Genomic DNA, 18898 nt, shown 5'->3' with positions numbered 1-18898 from the left:
ATTTTTTATGATGATTAACTCAACTTTTATCCCTTTTCAGATTATAGAAAACCATGACTGACATTGTTCTCTCTGAAAAACTGCTGTGTAGAAAAAGGGAGACAGAGACTGCTATAATGTCAATGTAATTTCTGAATGCATCACACAATCTTTTGTAGCATGTCAAAAGCATAAACAAAAACACTCCATGTGTCACAGCCTACAAAGGGTATCACATTTGATAGCATAATAATGCATGACAGGTCTCTTAATGCTTCCGATGTATCAGTAATTATGTAAATGCCTTCAAATTTGATTATACACTCGCACACACCATTAACGTTTGAGCCAAATTCAAGCTGCTTTATCCGTGAATTCAGCAACATGAAGACCTTTAAACCAAACTCAGTTATGTCAGTTTTCATACTGCTGGGCTAGACCCTCTGCTCACCACAGCAATGTGTGACAAAGACCGACTGAAGTTATACTGTGATGCCCTAATCCTCATTTTGAATCTGTAGGACACGAGGATGCCTCAAGATTGGGTTAAGTTTCAACCACCTGCTTCCTCCCACGGGCAGGGAGATTCAGAGCTTTGTCTCATCACTGGGGCCCTGTGCTGAGGTAGGAAGTCAGGAACAGGAGGAACAACAGGAAGCCAAATGGCGAGATCCATCTTGGAGACCATCAGTCTAAAGGATTCTCCACACACACTTTGGAAGGGCAGCACCACCTCTCCTTTGCCCATGGAGCAGCACAAAGGCATCAGGGCAAAAGATCAGGATTTGGTTTTGGGAATGGAAGAGGTGAATAATGAAGTACAAGATCCATAACATAAAAGTATAAACTTAGACTAAAAAAACAGGGGGGAAGTAGAAGAAAAAGAAAAAAAACAACTAAAAACCCAAAACTGCTGAAGTCCACTTAGTTTAGACATTCAAATCAACCTCTTTAGGAACACCTGACTGGTAAGGATTTGCTACATTCCTAATGAACTAAAATAATATTTCAGGGATATTATTAGTTTTTAATAAGTCCCCCCACTCTCTTAGTTATGTCATCACTGCATTAGGATCAACATAACAAGGTTTTAAACAGAACTGGGCTGTGGTGGCTGAAATAAGATATTCTAAAAACAAGATTTATAAAAATGTGACACATCAGCCCCTAGCAATAGCAACAATACCAGACATAGCTTTTGTATAATGCATGAACACAGGATTACTTCCATGAAGCAACAGTTTTGCATTAAAGAATAAAATCATCATCACATACGGATAACTAAAAGTGAAGATTGCTTAGAAAAGAAGAAATTTTACTTTACATGAATATTTGTACCTCCAGTATAGAAAGAGATTATGAAGGTCAAAGAACAATCCTATTACTTAAGTTACATAACTCAAAGCAGGGTGCATGCCAATGTAAAAACAACATGGAAAGATGACTGCTGGTTTGTGTTTATTCACTGCTTCTAACTCAGATTGTTTATTTTACAGTACTTCTGTTCTAAACTACTTTTGCAAAAGAAATTTTTTCTTCTGTAAGTCAAGAAAGACATTTTTAAAAATCAATTCTATGTGATGCTCTGCAGATAAAACAGGATCTTTCTCTTGCAAAAAATCCCAGCATAGATTACCAATCTCAGACATCAAAGAGTGAGCCACTGGGGAATCACTTCCCAGTCTGACCAAGCTACTGTCCTCAGCTGAGGTGATCTGACCACTATGGGCACCACCAAGTCCTCAGGCAGCACACCTATGAGGTTGTGCACATACTGAGAGCCAGCAGAAGCAAGTAGCAGCTTTGCTTTACTTGTGCAAGTATTTAGGAAAAGTGCTCAAAAAAGAAAGGAGCTTGTAAATTTTCTTATAACTACAGTAGTCTTCAGTCCCTCTAATAACCAAAAACTGAAATCTCAATGCAGTCAACTGTTTAAATGGGGAAAAAGGTTGCTATTTTGGGGAGCTATGATTTGCTCTCTAGTGTACATTTTAAACATCATATTTAAATGAACATTAACAATATTTTTAATGAGCATTAATAATACTTTTATTACAGAAGTGTAGGCCTGCAATACTACCCTTAAAATATCAAGGCTAAAGGATTTCAACAAAATTTTCAACCTAGGAACACCACTTGCTTGTATATACAGTAGAACATGCCATATTTAGTGAAATATACTTCAAATGGAAACTTAACACTCTTCAGCCAAGCTTTCCAGATCAGGACCACCCAACTTTAGTTTCCCATTTCCACAGCTGAGCATTTACAGAGAATATCAATTATAGTAACACTTCCTCTAAAGGCACCTTTCCCTTTGAAAACCACATATCGAGTTTCCTCTTCAACATTTCATTTTCTTTGAAGTTTTAGCCAATTAATTGGTCAATGCAAATGAATCAGAAGTAGTAAATAAAATCACGTTAAAAGATGGCATCTTTAGCAAGACCCCACAGGGTTTCTCTCAGTGTCAGAGCTCTCGTGACTGTGATAGCAGCAGGAAGACTCTTGCTATCTTCCAAAGGGTACGTGTGAAGCAGGCCAAATGCTTCTTCACCACAGCGATAACTGAACATATTCCATTGCTTGTCCCTCTTCCCAGTATCCGGGAAGATTATTTCTGACAAGGTACCTGAGACATGCTCTTCAGCCTGTGCAGTCAACAGAATCAGTGGTGCTATGACAGTGTTCACTAGCTGAGAACTGTGTTCAACCTCTGAGCGCAAACCCTGAGGGTGTGTGGTGCCTCCTCCTGCCCTGCGCTTCCCCGTGCGCATCATCGCTGCAGAGCTGCTCTGCTGAGCCCCAGACAGCCCCGCAAGGAACAAAAATGGTAACAGCAAGGACTGGCACAGCCAAGAACTACAGCTGCAAAGGGCATGTTTCATCCAGGCAAGCCCAAAGATTATCCTGCACTGGTTGGTGAGGCTCATGAAAGGAGCATGATGCGGACAGAATTAAACAATTAAACTTGCTATTACTGTGCTGTGACTAACACATACACAAAGTACTTAAAGGACAAGTATGGAGCTGCCTGGTGGCACGCTGAGATGGTTCAGTGCAGGCAGTGGCTTGGCAGCACTCAAGTCCCACCATCACACGATGATTCCAAAATCTGTATCTTGTGCTAAGGTTTACACAAGTTAAAGATACTCATGCCAACAACAAAAATTAGGATTAGTAGAATTCAAGCAAAAAATGACAATTGTAATATTTCATGTTCTTTCCATATTTTAATGCTTAAAGAAGTGAGCTTTGCAGTATGGAGACAATATTAAAGATTTATTGTCATTTTGCATAAGTATGTAAAAGTGACATGGATAGTTAATTAATTAAATTAATAACCAGTGGGGAAATCCCTAGGAAATGGTCAGTGCAACACGTTTTTAATCCTGTCAACACCTGCTAAACATAACACTTTCATGTGAATTTTTAACAAACATGAGGTTTGGAAGTTTTCTTATAATGTGCTTCTTGTAGAGCCAATCTTTGCTTCTGAAATACCCAAGCTGGGCATAACATGGATTAGAAATGAGAAGTACTCACAAAAGCCTATGGAAATCCTTGAATTCTTGTTTCTTGCTAATGCTAAGAGCCAAATCCCTACCACACTCAGATTTTAAAGAAAAATAATAACTTACATCCAGTTTATAATGACTTCATTAAAAATACAATGAATCATACAATAATTCCCTTAGGTTTTGCTGAAGTATTTTTCTGTGTGACTATTCACTTTAATATCCACTTACCTCTGTGGTGGTTTATTAATATTGGTACAGAAAACTGAAGTTCTATGTATTTTGATTGTATAATAATAACACAGGTGCTTCACAGACCAATTGCATACTCATTAATAATGTACTTTCCAGGCGGCTGCACTATTAACAAAGTAACACTTTTCCAAGGTTTTATAACTATATATGAAAATATTCCTGGAAAACAAAAGCATTAACTTAGCACAACAATGGCATAACAGCTCTTTGATTATGGAATCCTGAAGGAGATAATTAGCCCATTTTCAGTTAACTTAAAAAATAAATCTTTTAACTATTTGCAAACTGGCATTTACAGCATATCTCCTTATGCTGTGACATTATATAAGATTGTATAAACAGTAAGAATTTACTAGATTATTTTTACACACATTTTTTATGATTATTTTCAAAATTATTGAGAGCTTTAATATCACTTTCAGTGCGGTAAGATGAAGCTTGAGAACAGTGAGATGATCATGCTTTACAACAGTAAAACTTCTAGAATTAAAATTATTCCTATTATCCATGCATAAACACATACATAAACACACATTGTAGTATTATATAATAATTCTCGATGAACACTGTAACTGACTTCCCATTTTCCCATATTGGGAATCATTACACCCAAACATTTTTGTGGCTCACCAATTTACCTGTGGTTTGTACCATCATTGTATTGAGATGCTTAAAGATATCGAGTGTAACAGTGTTCTTCACTGAACAGATACATGAAGAAGAAAGAAATTATCTTCAGTATACCCATGGTAAAAGAGACACATAATTCCACCAATATCACTGCAAAAGCCTTATTTCAAAGTACACAGAACCAACTAAGGCAGCATACATGCAAACACCCAGAAGCACTGAAGGTCTGACCCCAATCTGCACCAGGAGGACCAGTCAACTAACTGAAGAGTTTAGAAAATTATCTACAGTTGGACAAGCAAAACAAATGTTTATCACCTTCCCATTTTGTGACATTTAAATGTACTGCAAAACGAAATGCTTATTCTTCGCTGTAGAGAAGCACTTTCTGGAAAAAAAGAACTTCAAAATTTAAACAATGGTCTAAAATCTTCTGTCAAAGAGGCAAAACTCCCTGCTGACTTAATCTGCTATTACTGCAGCTTTTATTAAATGTAGCCTTTTTACAGCCTCAGAACTTAAAACATTCTAAACAATAGAAAAAACTCTCTCAATGTATGATGATTGCAGGAAACAAGAACAGAATGAAGAAAAAACCAATTACATGTAACAAACGTCGTATAAATCGTGTTGGATTTCCTGCATCAAAAAGCTGAAAAAAAAGTAAGAAAAATGACATATCTTTCCTTAGCATGTCCCACTTTCTTGTTTCTAGAAAGAGGAAACTCCAAAGACAAAGGCCTGGGAGAAAGAACTTTCACCTCAAGCTTCCCAAGACCCCAGCCGACACTTATTTCAGGCACCACTGATAAGCCTACAGAACGCGTGGTACATTTAGAAAAAACAGGATGGTTACAAATACTTAGTTCTGGACCAGTTGGAATTTTCAGTTGGTTTTCCCAAAGGAAAGGTACTCTTCTTTTAGCGAGGGATCATGCAAGCCTTGGAAACAAGCCAAGATATGAATATCCACAAGGGAAAAAAAGTACAATCTTAACTGTCCACAGAGCGAGTACATTCCAGTGCTGAAGAACTGCTTTCTAACATCGAGCAAGTGCCCTCAAGTGATAGCACAGCCAGAGATTTTAGAAGGTCCTCAGATACACTGTCACTGCTCATTACCTCTTCTCTTGATCAAGCTGTGTTTCAGGCATTTGACTTTAACCCAAACTCAGTTCTCAGGGCACAGATATTCTGGGATTTGAGTCCTAATGAAAAAAGAGACCAAAGCTGGGTATTGTTAACACTGATAACTCTGTGTTCTTGTTATTCCTCTTGAGATACCACGAAGACGCTATCCAACCGCAAAGGATGGGCCAAGCAGGGACCAAGTACCATTTGCCTTTACAAAAGGCATCACAAAACTCTCAAAGATGTATGTTCCTCAGTCCACAGAGTCAGAAATAACCCACCAGTAAGAGGCTGAAGGCAATAAGGAAGGAATGGAGGATGAACAAATATGGTCCTGGATTTTCTATGTGCTTGAGCATTTTCACGACAACAAGAACCTCTCTGTGATCAGAGGACAGAGAACAATCTCCAAGGAGATGTACCAGCGCTCCTCAACCAAGAATGACCATTCCTTTATCAAGGAAGAGAGACTATCTGCCTGGTGATTTTCCTTTGGTTAAGGTTTGTTCAACACCAGTTTTTCACTTCCTTAGGCCAGACATAACAATTGCTACCTGCAGCTAACATGAAGCCATCTGAAATGTTGCAAGATACTTCACTTCAGAGAAATTAACTGCAGGGCGACAATGTCAACAAGATCCTTTAACACTATGCTCAAGTTTGTCAGAGTGAATTCAGGCCAAATTTGAGGGTTTTTTTTAAAATGAAGTATCTTTGGAGAGAGGAAAAAATGTTTCTACCTGACTGAAGGACTTTTAGAAAAATTCTACTGCTCCAGAGTACGTAAACAGAAAAGAAGGAAAACAACCACAACTGAACACCACCCAGAACACTTGGCAGTATATAAGTCCACATCAAAAGCAATATGACCACTAAAATTGACCCAAGGATGCCCCACTGTGTTTACATGTAATCCATAAAAAAAGACAATCTCTAAGAGCAATTCAAGGTGCAGACTGATACTCCATTATAGAGCTGAGAAGTAAAAGGTATGTGAAGACCTGCATCTTTGAACTGCAGTGCCCAAAATACTCAGCATAACATGCTGAAACCCTGAACTTACCACCTTTTGAATCTTTTCTCCTCATAGGCAAAAAAATACAGAAAGTCCATGGATAGAGACAGCAAGCAAACGAAGACAATGAAACAACTTTCCTTGCTTAATTACCTTGTCAAAGCCATCTTTATCTGAAGCATAACCCCTTGAAACTTGGAACCATGACTACTGTCTTGTAGACAAGCTGGCATAGTTGGCACATGGACTAAAAGACCAAGTACAAGCGGCCCTCTGTTATTGCCTACACAAAGGGAAAAATTGCATTGGATCGTAAAGAGTGCCAGTGTGGTACAATTTTCTGAAGGTGTTATTCTCCAGAATTTGACTGTGATTTCTTAAAAATAAGCTTACAGCTCGTAGAACTGTGAAGACAACATTGAAAATGTGAACTAGTATAAGCCAATATGTTCCCTAATGTACAAACACAAAAATCACATACCTCAGAGTAAAAACTGGCCAGTTCATCACAGCGAGTGTTGATTTGGAAGATTAATATAAAATTTCAACATTTAATAAGCAAAGCATTATGATAGTAGGATCATCAGAAAAAAAAAATCTTTTCATGATTGGTATTTGGCAAATGAGTAAGCTGGACCCAGAATGGTGTCATTCACTCTCATCTCTGCTTTAACCTGTAGTCTGCATGCAGAGCAGGTCTCAGGACCAAGAGCCAAAAGAGCTTAAATCCAAGGCTTGACAGTTTCTGAGTCTGCCCAAAGCAAGGTGGGAATTTACTATTTGTGAAGAATATTATTCACTATGCCTATCATTAACATGCAACAAATAAATACAAAGATCCTTACCAAAATGCCAATTGTTCAATGTTACAACAAAGCAAAACCTCCATCCTTCTGAGTGATAGAAACAAATTAAAATTAACATTTCTGAAATGGAATTCTAATTCCTTCAACATTAAAGTGTCTTTTTCTTGGACTGTAAATGAAATCATGACTGACCCAGGTCACAGCTCCCTCTTAAGTTCCTCAGCCGCAAAACTTTTACCTAGAGCCAGTTTGCTTTAGGTTCCTACTTCAGTGCAGCCACCTTTGATGGCAGCTTCATTGCTAGTTCTGCTCCCAATTTTCACATCCTCTACCCTGCATTTTTAACCCAATGTGCCCACTTCCAGTTAGAGGCATCATTCTTCCCTCTCCCCTACCCAAGAAAAATGCAAAGAGAAAAAGCAGCAGACTCTCAGCTTTCTGAATTAATTTTGGGGTACTGCATTTCAATGCCTCTTAAGTAGAATGAATATGTACACTACGTTTTAATTTGCCTTCTTCCTAGATAAATTTATATCTTCCTGACTATCACATCTCCTTTCTCTGGAAAAAAAAATTATAAAGAGCCCACCAATGGTACAGAAAGCAGAGCTTACTTAGAATACATCAGCGAGCTCTTCCAGATCTCATGTGTCAACCATTTGCAGAAATTCTTGAAATGGAACTTCTCAGGTGTGTAAAGTTAAGAGGGTGTGTGAGCGACAGCACAACAGCAGCTTGTATGTGTTATACTCACGTATCAAGAAGAACAGATCTCTTAGCAAGCAACTGCCAACAGACCAAAATTTTCTGCTAAAATCACTTACTCTTCATTTTTTCAGAGCACCACTGAAATTTTTAGAATGCTATCAGAATGAAGCTTTAATTCCTTATCCTAATTACACACCATAGGACCAAGGATTTATACTGAGCAAACAAGTATCAACTTCACATGAGCGCTTACAATTTGTGATCACAGGAAAAGACAGTCATACAAACAGCCTTCCACTGAGGGTTTTTTCCTAGCAAGTGACTATATACTATATTTTGTCATATACAGAAGAGGACACAAATTGGTCCTTAAAGTGCATTCAAATGGCAAGTTACTATCCATCACGCCAGAGTCTAACAGCATTTTGTGCCTCGTTAAAGGAACAAGTTAAAAGGTTCTTTAAGATAAGATACGTTCTATCAGTAATCCTGTCAGATGGACACTGTAGCCTCCTCATTAGCACCGCTGCTCTAAACGGCATGGAGTACACCTTGATTTTGGGCACGCTGGCACACGTTGCCACTGCTCGCATAGCTAAAGGAATTTTGCAAGGCACATGGCAACATGCATCACTCCACATGCTAAAAATGCTCAGGAAAACTGTTACTGCACGTGTGCAGCAAACTAAATTCCAAATTAAATTCTCAGGTACCGTTTGTCTCCCAATACCAGTACTGCATTCTCGACGCGCAGTACAATACCTGCTCATTACTGTGTATTTTTCAAACATGAGTCTTTTCCGAGACAGCGAAACATAAACCATCATTCTCATCTTTACACACTTCTGCTTTCCATCCCTTTTGTTTTTTCCCCCCCATAACCGTAACATTTCGCCCAACCAGCGTTCCTGAAACACCGAGCGGACAACCAGCGGCGCCGTGAAGGCGAGACCTCGCGTAGCAAGTTTCGGACCAGGGCACACCACGGCCAAGTTGCCGGACCCAAGCAAGCAGAGCTTTGCAGGCGCACACGGACACGGCCCCCCCGAGAGCCGCTGCTGCGGACCCTGCGCGCCGCGCTGCCGCTCTCCCGTGCGGCACAGGAGGCGGGTACCCGCCCGCCCGCTCCCCCGGGATTGATCCCCGCTCCGGACGGCTCGCAGGGAGCGCACCGGGGCGGCCGGGACTGCTCTGTTCCCGCGGCCACGGCGGCCCGGTGAGAACTCACCAGCCGCGAGCACCGGCTCCGTCGGGCGCCTCAAACTCCGTCCGCCCGCCGCCCACCGCTGCCCCGCGGCCGCCTCCCCGCCGACCCCCGCCCGCCCCGGAGCGCGGCGCCCCGCAGCGCCGCCGGGCGGGAGCTGCCGCCGCCGCCGCTCGCCCCAGCGGCTCCGGCGAGGCGAGGCTTGACATAATCCTGCGAACGCAGCAACCGCAGGCGCCGCCGGCTCCCGCCCGCCCGTCCCCCGGGGTCCGCTCCAGGCGCTTCCCCGCGCCCGGGGCCGGGGGGGAACGACACCCGCTCCGGGCCTCGCGGCGGGGCGGGGGCGGTGCCCGGTGGCCCCGTGCCCGGCCCCCGTGCTCGCCCAGCACCTCCCCTGGCCCCCGGTCTCACCTAGGAGCGGCGGCGGCGGCGGCGGGCTGAGCTGCCGAGCCCGGCGGGGGCGGGGAGGGAGGGGAGAGAGGGGGGCCCCGACGTCTGCTCGGCAGCCGCTACCCCTCCGCGCTGAGCATCTTCCCCGCGCCCCGCCGTGAGTCAGGCACGGAGAGCGCCGCGGAGCCGCGCGCACGGAGCCCCCGCCGCCCTCCCCGTCCGGCCGCCGCCGCGCGCGCGCCCCCGCCGGCCCCCCCGAGCCCCCTCCCGCTTTCCCCGGGGCCGCGCGCGCGCGCTCCCGGCCGCGCCGCCCGCGGGGGGGGAGGGGCGGAGCGGGACGGGCGCGCGCGCGCGCTCACCGCGGCTCGGTGCGGTCCCGGCTGCGGCGGGCGGGCGGGCGGGAGCTGCCGCGGCGCCTCCCCCGGCCCCCGCCGTTACTATGGATATCGATGGATAGCGCCCCGCGCGCCCCCGCGCACTCCGCGCGGGCGGGGCGCTCCCGCGCGGCGCCGCTGCCCCGGGCCTGGCGGGGGCCACCGAGCGGAGCCGGGGCGGCGCGGGGACCGCGGGAGCCGCCGGCCAAACTCCGTCCCCGCCGCCGGCTGGCGAGCGCCTTGCCTCGTTCCCTTGGCAGAACCACCTTGTTGGTTTTTTTTTTTTTTTTCTTTTTTTTTAACACGAGTGTCTACATAAATCACATCCGAGCTCGAATTTCTGCGTTAATACGAACAAATAAGCATCCCACGGGATTATTTACTTCAGCGACTGCATCCCATTAAGCAACACCCGCGCTGCCTAATAAATGAAATAAAATACAAAAGATAATGCCCCTATAATTTAACTTTACAAAATGTCAGAAGACAGAGTTGCACTTCCAGTCCCCCATGGCGGCTCTTATCTCTTACTCTGCTTCCCTGAGGAAGTTACACACTTGATGGCTGAGCACATTATCTGACAAGCTCAGCCGGTGGAGACTGGAAGAAGCATTTTACCAGGTCAAACAATTTTACTCAGTTACAGCAGGTGAATTGCTAGGGAGGCTGTGGTTAGTAACGCCTGCTGCTTTTCTGCAGCCCACTCCCGGCAGATCTATCCAAGACATCAGCCAGGCAGGTGCCTCAGGCCCCAGTCCTGCCTTTGGAGGCTTTCTGTCTTCTGTGAAATAAAATCCTTAATAAACAACTGGAAGAAAAACAAAGTGTTTCTCTCTGGGCAGCACAGCTTTATACAGACAAGTCATAGTGCTGAAATTCAGTATCATTTTCAGCCCTGCAAGAAGAGCAGGGATGGATAATGCAGTAGCTGCAGATCCAGCACACCAGCAAGGCAAACTTTCCAGGTGTACAAGTTCACAGTCAGTCAGACTTCTCAGAGACCTCACACTGATTAAATGTAGAAACCTAATTCACCAGCCCTTTCGTCTGACATGTTCAACTGCACGTGCTTATATAGAACTTCAAGCATAGATGGCTTTGAGCACCAAAATAAATCGTACTTGAGGCTCTGAGTGTATGTCCCTCAGAGCATTAATTAAGTCTCAAACTAATGCTAAGCTGCATTTTTTTCCAAAGCAAGTCTTTCAAGGAGTAAATGATGACATTCACGAATGGTTCTCTTGGTTACAGAGTGCAGACAACATGCACATAGCCACGAGCTCAGCGACGTGTAGCGGGTTGGCTGGACTGACTCAACCACAAGATAGTGCTGACTTTGAATGCACTGCTCCGTGTGTGAGTAAAGGCAGCAGTGTTTGCCTATGAATCACAGAGATCAACTGCTGATTATCTAAGAGTTGAAAGGAATGCTTGAAGTAGTAATGAAAACCAGAGATACAGTTTTCTATACCATAGCTGATTTCATTAATTACTCCTGCCAAAATAATGTTGGGGAACTCTAAGCATTAGCTCTAAAGCACATTTTTAAATGAGATTTGGACAATTATTTTGATTTTAACTGACTACTCTCTGCTTCTTTGCAGAGCTCCATTGTTTCAATAAAATCTTATAGACACAGTCTGGTGTTTATACAGATTTGATGTAGCCCATCTGGAGAAGGACTGAACAGAATACAAAAGTTTAGTTTCGTCCTGAATCAGGAGAAAACATAAACATTTTGCAACATATCCTGAACAGAATTCCAAAAACTGAGTCTGGAAATATGAAAATGTCCATTTCAAAACATTTTTTTTTCATCTTTTCAAAACATGTCAATGCAGTTTAAATTTCAATGTCTACATTGTCAGTGTCGCTTTTGTCAAAGCAGATACTTTGGCAGCATTTCCTTAAAATGTTGAATGATGTTTATAGATTTGTCTGTACTCTTCCAATACCTTGGGTCTCCACATCTCTATCCCTGTAACTAACAAGACTTTTAGCACAGTCTGAACTTGCTTTGTCCTGGATTTTGTGATCTGCATTTTTAAATTGGAATCAGATCTTTAGAATAGGTGGGATGTGATCCATTAACAACTGTCTGAGTTAGGAGCAATAATTACATGGAATTGCTAAGCCAGAGGAGGAAGCAGTTAAGGCTGTCAGCAGGAGGCCAACCTGATGATGGCAGAGCATAGTGGATGTGCCAGCCGGTTTCTGTACCTGCCATAAACTTCATTACTTCTATTGATTGCAACATATTCCAGCCTAGAGCAGCTCTCCACGAAGGAAAGAAGTGTGTAACACACAGCAAGTCCTAGCAAAGGACGAAGGTTTCTAGCAAGATGGTGAAAGAAAGGACATTTTTAGACATTTAGAAGCTTAGTGAAGAGGTGAACATGAACCTGGATTTTGTAATGTTTTGACAGGGAAGATCTGCATGATTTCACCACTAGGTACATTTCCCATTCAGCCACTCTGACCTTCTTTTTGCCTGGCTTCTTTTCCAGCCAGCAGCACTTTCTCTAAGGCCTGACCACCTACAGGTGAGCAGGTGCCAGGGCTGTGTCAGTGGTGACTGCACCTGCAGGCTGCCACTTGTACCTGGTGCTCACCCTGCTCCTGTGATGGAGCTGAAGAGAACGCTGGTCACTCACATCCTGACAGGGCCAGATATGTAAAGATAAAAATCAATGAAGTGAGAGACCTGTGTCATAGCAGGAATGTTCTTTGGGATACCTCTCAGTCTGTTTAGAAGATCTGTTACTGTAAAGGAAGAAAAAAAATTGCCTCTCTCATGGGCAGGAACAGGCCATTTCCTCAGTTAGTGCTCTTGTGGGTGTTACAGGCTGGACTGAGATGGGATATGAGACCAGAGACTCTGGACAGACTGCAGTGCTGGCTTGAGGGCCCTGTGAGCCATTCTATGCATTCTATGTTTCAACAAGTGTGATCACTGTCTTTTCATAAAGGCAGAGTAAGAATTTATTTTAGCAATGGGAATCTAGATAGAAGAGAGAGGGATCCATTAAAGGAGTTTTATAAAATATTTTTTAAGCTTCAAAATCTTGGATGTGTATGTTGAGGCCAAATTTTGTCAGTGATTGTATGAGTGGATCTGATCACAAAAATAATTTTCTTTTCTCGGAAGATCCCTTTGATTTTTCTTGAACTGATGTACTGATCACAATGATCAAAGCCTGGTCCAACACTTCCTTTATCTGTAGATCTGTGGATCACTACAAGGAGCTGCAACAGCTTTCTCCTTTACAGCAATGGGACAATCCTGTCAAATTGTTTGGTTTTGTAAATGGCTTCATATTATTTTTGGGTGCCATTACACATTCCTGCAAGCTTCATCCATTGTGGCTGATTAGAGGCAACCTCCTAGGTGTTAAAAGCTGGAGAACAGTAGACAACATGTGATTTTCCTGCCCTGGAGTGGCTCAGGCTGAGCAGCAGTGCTTCTACTCGGGTGTCTTCAGCAATGTCAGATGAGGAGCACGACTTGCCTACCAGCCTCATGGCAAAAGGCTACCACTGCTGTCTTTGCCTGAATGAAGCTTATCTGACCAGTAGGGCACTACAACGAGGAAGTCTCCATTCCCAGAGAATGGCTAGAACAGGATCTGCTTTCCTATATTCAGCTGGTATCCAGATATGCCTTAAAATCAGGCACACTGGGGAATTCCTCGTTGTGGAAACCACCTGTGGGCAGCAACATTCCAGAGATTCTAGACGTGAGTCACCTCCATGTGAAAGCAGCAGAAATTTCTTCTACAAATGAGATTGCAGAAATGGGAGGTTTGGATTATTTCTGGAAAAGGATCACCCTAACCTATAGCATAAAAGACAGTTTTAAATAAAGAAACCAGTTACCACATGCATACAGTTACTTACATGCAAGATTTCCCAGGCTTATCACCACACTGCACATTGATAAATAAGTCAAAACAGACCTAGATTTTTAACAAAATGTCCCCTAAAAGTTATTTTTTCTACTGAGAAACAACGCTACGTGAATTTCACAGAAAGTGAGATCTATTGAAATACAGGGAGGAAATCTGTTTTCTGGTTAAAATTCATTGTTAATAAACACTTGATTAGCTTCATACTGGAAGTTTTAGTCATAAAAATTAATGTCTTTTAGCAATGAAATTTATTTCTGAAAATGAGTTGAAACAGCTTCTTCTTACAAGAAGTACTATATCCTGATTCTTCAAATAATGTCTCCAAATGTTTGTGCTCATTTATTTTCTTTCACCAGTAAGAAAAAGTCTGCTGCAAAAGTCTGTGTTATAATAACTTGATTATTTTTTCTTAGAGATAAGTATTTGCTAATTGAACTGCTCTGCTGATGTCCATACTCCAACTAGTTTATAGTCTATCAAGGGGTCTAGGGAGTTAAAGCAAGATAAAATTAAATCATGTTTTGAAGTAGAGAAGTGATCTTCATTAAAAAGCAAGATGAAATGATTGAAAATATTTAACCAGACTGCTTTTATAATCTTTTTTTCAGAGCCATGTTGATTTTGAATTTCCTGAATTGGGACTGAGCAGATTGGCTTTATACCATAGGTTAGCAGAAGTACACGTAAACATAACAATATACAGCTATTGAGTAAAGAAATTGTTTACATACGTTTACTGAGAAAGCATAATCATAACATGAACCTAAGAGATAAACAGAATGCATATTTGAAAATTTTACTAGTAAATTACACTTGACAAAACCAGCCCCTCTAGCTGGGGTACATAGCTGGGGTCCCTGTGCTGGGAGTGTACAGGTGAGAAGGGAGAGCTGCAAACAAGGATCACAGAAATTCTCTGCACTTGGTAAAATCTGCTTAGGTAATGCCCATGCTCTATAACTCGACAGAGACTGTAACACTTGCACCAGGGCTGCAGCAAATCAGGACAAAGGGAATACAATAACTGAAAATAGATGGAACAGCTGTGTTGGCTCAGTAAGGAGCAGGGACTTAAGTTCAAAGTCAGGAAGAAAAAGGAAGTTGTCATTTTTTGAACACAGAAAGGTAACAGAATGATGTTTTAAGCAGAGAAATGTCATAGGGAATTTACGCCAGTCCTGCAAGCTGGCTTTATTTTCAGCTCTAGGTCAGCACTCAGATGATGGATCTTCCTGTATAGGACAAACACGTCTGAAAGCTTAAATATTCCAGGAAAAAAAAAAAAAAGTCAGGGACTAGAAAGAAATTTAGCTATCATACTACATCCAGAGTTGTCTTTGTACATTTCTGTTAATTCCAATCTCAGAATAAGGAACTGAAATGCCCTTGTTTCAAATAATCCATAATTTATTTTGATATTTATTCTTAAAATTGTCCAATGTTAGAGAGCATTTAAAAGAAACTGATAAATTTGGACTATACAGTCCCTTTGGAAAGAGCAAGTTCTAAATAAAGTTGTGTGGGCATGCAGTTATTGTAGGAACCAAAGAGGTAACTGCAGGTATCTTCTGGAAGCACTGGAGTATCTGCAGGACCTGGTCCTATGGTGTGCTGGGGTTTTAGGAGAAATTCTCACTGGCAAACATTAATTATGCCTTCCCTTCCCCAGACAATCTTCTATAAAGAAATAAAGTGTTAATAGAATAAATTTAATATCTGAGGATCAACTGAATATACACAGAGGTCTTGTCCATACAGACTCAAACAACATCTGGCTCTTGCTTGCTGAGAACTAACAAATATGTGGGTGCCAAAGGCATGGAGTAATTACAAATCCCCTTAACCTGCCTTTGAATGAAGTGTCAAGAACTGATCTGGTCAATTACCAATGCTGGGGGTGCTTATAAACATGGAATGTGCTTATAAACATGGAATATTGGTAAAGTCAGTTTCTCTGAGAGCAAAATTTCCCTAAAAGAACCACATTGCGACCTGAATCGAAGCAAAAAAAAAAAAAAAAAAAAAAAGAAAGAAATAATTTCTAGAAAACTGGAGAATATTTTCCATTAGGAATATTGATATGAATATAATGTATAATCTGGTTTCAAGTAGGTTAATGGAAAGATAAAAAGAAATCTAGGAAAAGTACATGGATCCATTTTATTCTTGTCACCACAATGGTTATTCTCCCTTTGACTAATTAGAAAAGAAAATAAAGACTTGAGTGAAGATAAAATCCAATGTGTGATCAGAAAGCAAAGCAATGAGAAAGAGTGAAAATCTGCTCTTAATCTTGATTAAGAAATGTATAAAGTGGAATAATACCTCAGAATTATAGAACAGAATATTTGTTTCCCAGTAATGAGATAATTAACCATGGACCCATGGAGGGGATGTATGTGAATGTTAATGTGCATGTATTTACTGGGACAAGGGAAACAATAATGGGATATTGAAGTGAAGTAGGGAGATACCCAGCTCAGCCATTTGGTGGTTTTTATGTAGAAAAGGAAAGCATAAAATCATGGAAGTAGCTTTGTTCTCTTATTTTTCCTGAAAATGTATAATTTTTAAAGCTTGGAAGTCAGAAAGGAAGGGATAAATGCTTCCCAGAGACTTAGACAGAGAAGGCTACTTGAGGAAATTAATTTTGAGCTGGATGGCACAGTTAGTACAAAAATACCATGAGATGATCAGATTCTAACAGAAAGAAAACTTGACTTTAGAAATACAGGCATATGCATGCAGATTGTATACCAACACTAAATAGATGGCTTCAAATATATATATTTAATGTCACTGTAAGATGCATTTAGATGTTTTTAAAAAATCTAAATTCTGAATATTGCTATTGGTGTCAAAGGCCATGCTGCAAATAATCATTGTGTTGTAATGGTGGTCATATTATATTTGAACTATTCAAATATTAGGCACAAACAGTCTATTTCTAAGACTACTCAGCATAAAATTTCTCAAGATATTACAAGCAGATTGAGAAGTGGATTATAAAGTAGAGTGATTAAAAGTTGGAAGAGAATCAAAAGATATACAGTATCCTTACTAGGGGATTTACAAATGCTGTGTTTTGAATAAGTAAAACAAAATTAAATATTCCATACTAATAACTTCTCTCCAAAAAAAGAGAAAAAATTATTGACTATCTTTCCAAATCAATGAGTTTCTCACAGGATCTATAAGTAAGATTTCTGTGTTTTCCCAGAAGAAGAAAAAGAATCCCATAAAGTCTTTTACTACAGTACAAGAGCCCTTCTGAACAAATACCATGGTGAATCAGAGGAATGAGTAGACTACAAACTATTACAAAATGTGTCTATGAATACTGATCCCACATGAAAATAAATGGAATAGTTTAAACTACAATGCTACTATTTTGTTTTTGCCTGAGAATTCAAAACGTCTGTCTATGACCATAAATATGGACATATTATACATGCAGACTATGTTCTGAAAACGTTTTCAGAATACTTTCTCCATTAAATATTTTTGGATTTCAGTTTCTCGTCATGAATCAATTAAAAGGCATTTCAAAGTTATAGAGTATTCACTGAAAGAAAAATCTTAATATTTATTATTTTAAGAAAAAAAGTTTAAAATTTTAGGCATTAGTCAAAGACAAAACCACATTAATGATTCAGAAAATTCCTATCTTTTATGGCCAGAAGGTATTTCTACATAAAAAATGCAAAGCAAAGGTACAATGACCTTTAGTTCTCTCCCTAGGATCAAATATAATTTTATCCTACATTAATATTTCACATGGCTACAAAAGAGAGAAATGTGTTCTTTTTCTGCATGAAGATACTGGGATGTCAGCCTGTAAGGGAATTTATGGCTGGGGGCAGGACCTGAGGGGCTGTCTCCCACCCCAGGAACACCTGCATGCAGGAAGGACAGGACACACACTCCTCCTGGGCTCAGCAGAACAACAGCAGCTCCTGCTCCTCTGTGCTCACACCTGGCTGGCCCGGCAGGGAATTTCAGGCTTCTCATGGCTGCTGCCCCTCTTAACATCACTCTTCATTTCCCCCCTAAACTGGCCTCTTCCTCCCCCTTGCTTGTAGGGTTCCCTTTGGGCTCAGAGGTTATTTTTCATTCACTCTGGAGAAGCACAAGGCAAACTCTGAGCAAGGTGGCAGTGCAGTACTCGACAGTGATTAAAGACCAGGGAATTGTCGAGGGACACAGCATTTAACAGGATGTGCTCTGGCCAAGCCAGCTGAGTAGACTGGAGCTGAACAGAGGTGTTTGGAAAACAAGATCCATGTGGAATTATACAGCTAAGCAATTTCCATCCGCGGGAAAATGACATAACAAGAACTGTCTGCGAATAATTAAAGGCATGTCATAAAGTAGGCCAGATTTTTTGATTAATCAAAGAAGACTGAGGAACTCATTTAACATGCAGAGGGGAAAATTTAGGTTACACGTTAGGAAAGGCTGTAGAAGATTTGAACAAATAAGAGTTCATATGCAAACCAGAGTGTGCCATCACTTGCTTAAAGTGAAAAACCTCAAGAAGTCTTATTTTCTTTGGGGTTGTTTAGAAATAATTAAATAAGCTCTGTGCCTTACAAGAGAAAGTACCAGGTGACCCCTAGAGGTCATCTCAAGACTGAGCAACTCTGCAGCTGCAATCGCCTCTGGCTTTTGTCAAAGGCAACAAAACCACGAAACTGATTAATACCTTTGTACTTTGTACAGTAACACGGTACTTTGACCACCCTCTGGGTAATTCAGACATCTTCATACTATGTATGAAAACCATTAATTTTCATAAATGGTGTGGTTGAAATACTGTTAGATTAAGGATGTTGGTGTAACCTTATAATATAAACAGAGAGTGATGATTTATGGGCATAAGTGAATAAAAAGCGGACTGAAAAGCCAGACTATGAAAGAATGCATTTCATTTTGTCAGCAGCAACGTTTTCAAGGCTGCTGTAGAAATCAAATCTAAAG

General features: G+C 41.4%; 1 protein-coding gene across 14 annotated transcripts in view; it reads right to left on the bottom strand.

Moving 5' to 3' along the window:
• The window catches only part of ANKS1B (ankyrin repeat and sterile alpha motif domain containing 1B), a 407265-nt gene that overhangs the window by 76574 nt on the left and 311793 nt on the right, over positions 1 to 18898 (bottom strand). The window contains exon 1 of one of the 14 annotated variants that reach the window (XM_063154827.1): positions 9996 to 10017. The exons of 11 other annotated variants lie outside the window; for them this stretch is intronic. The gene's annotated coding sequence lies outside the window, so the exon portion shown is untranslated. Of the gene's footprint in view, positions 1 to 9270; positions 9305 to 9657; positions 9707 to 9995; positions 10018 to 18898 lie in introns of those variants that run through there. 2 more of the 14 variants (XM_063154824.1, XM_063154825.1) reach the window with 2 other exon arrangements.

The sequence above is a fragment of the Melospiza melodia genome, chromosome 4 (genome assembly GCF_035770615.1).
Source record: "Melospiza melodia melodia isolate bMelMel2 chromosome 4, bMelMel2.pri, whole genome shotgun sequence".
Lineage (NCBI taxonomy): Eukaryota > Metazoa > Chordata > Aves > Passeriformes > Passerellidae > Melospiza > Melospiza melodia.
This window is presented reverse-complemented; position numbering and strand designations above follow the sequence as displayed.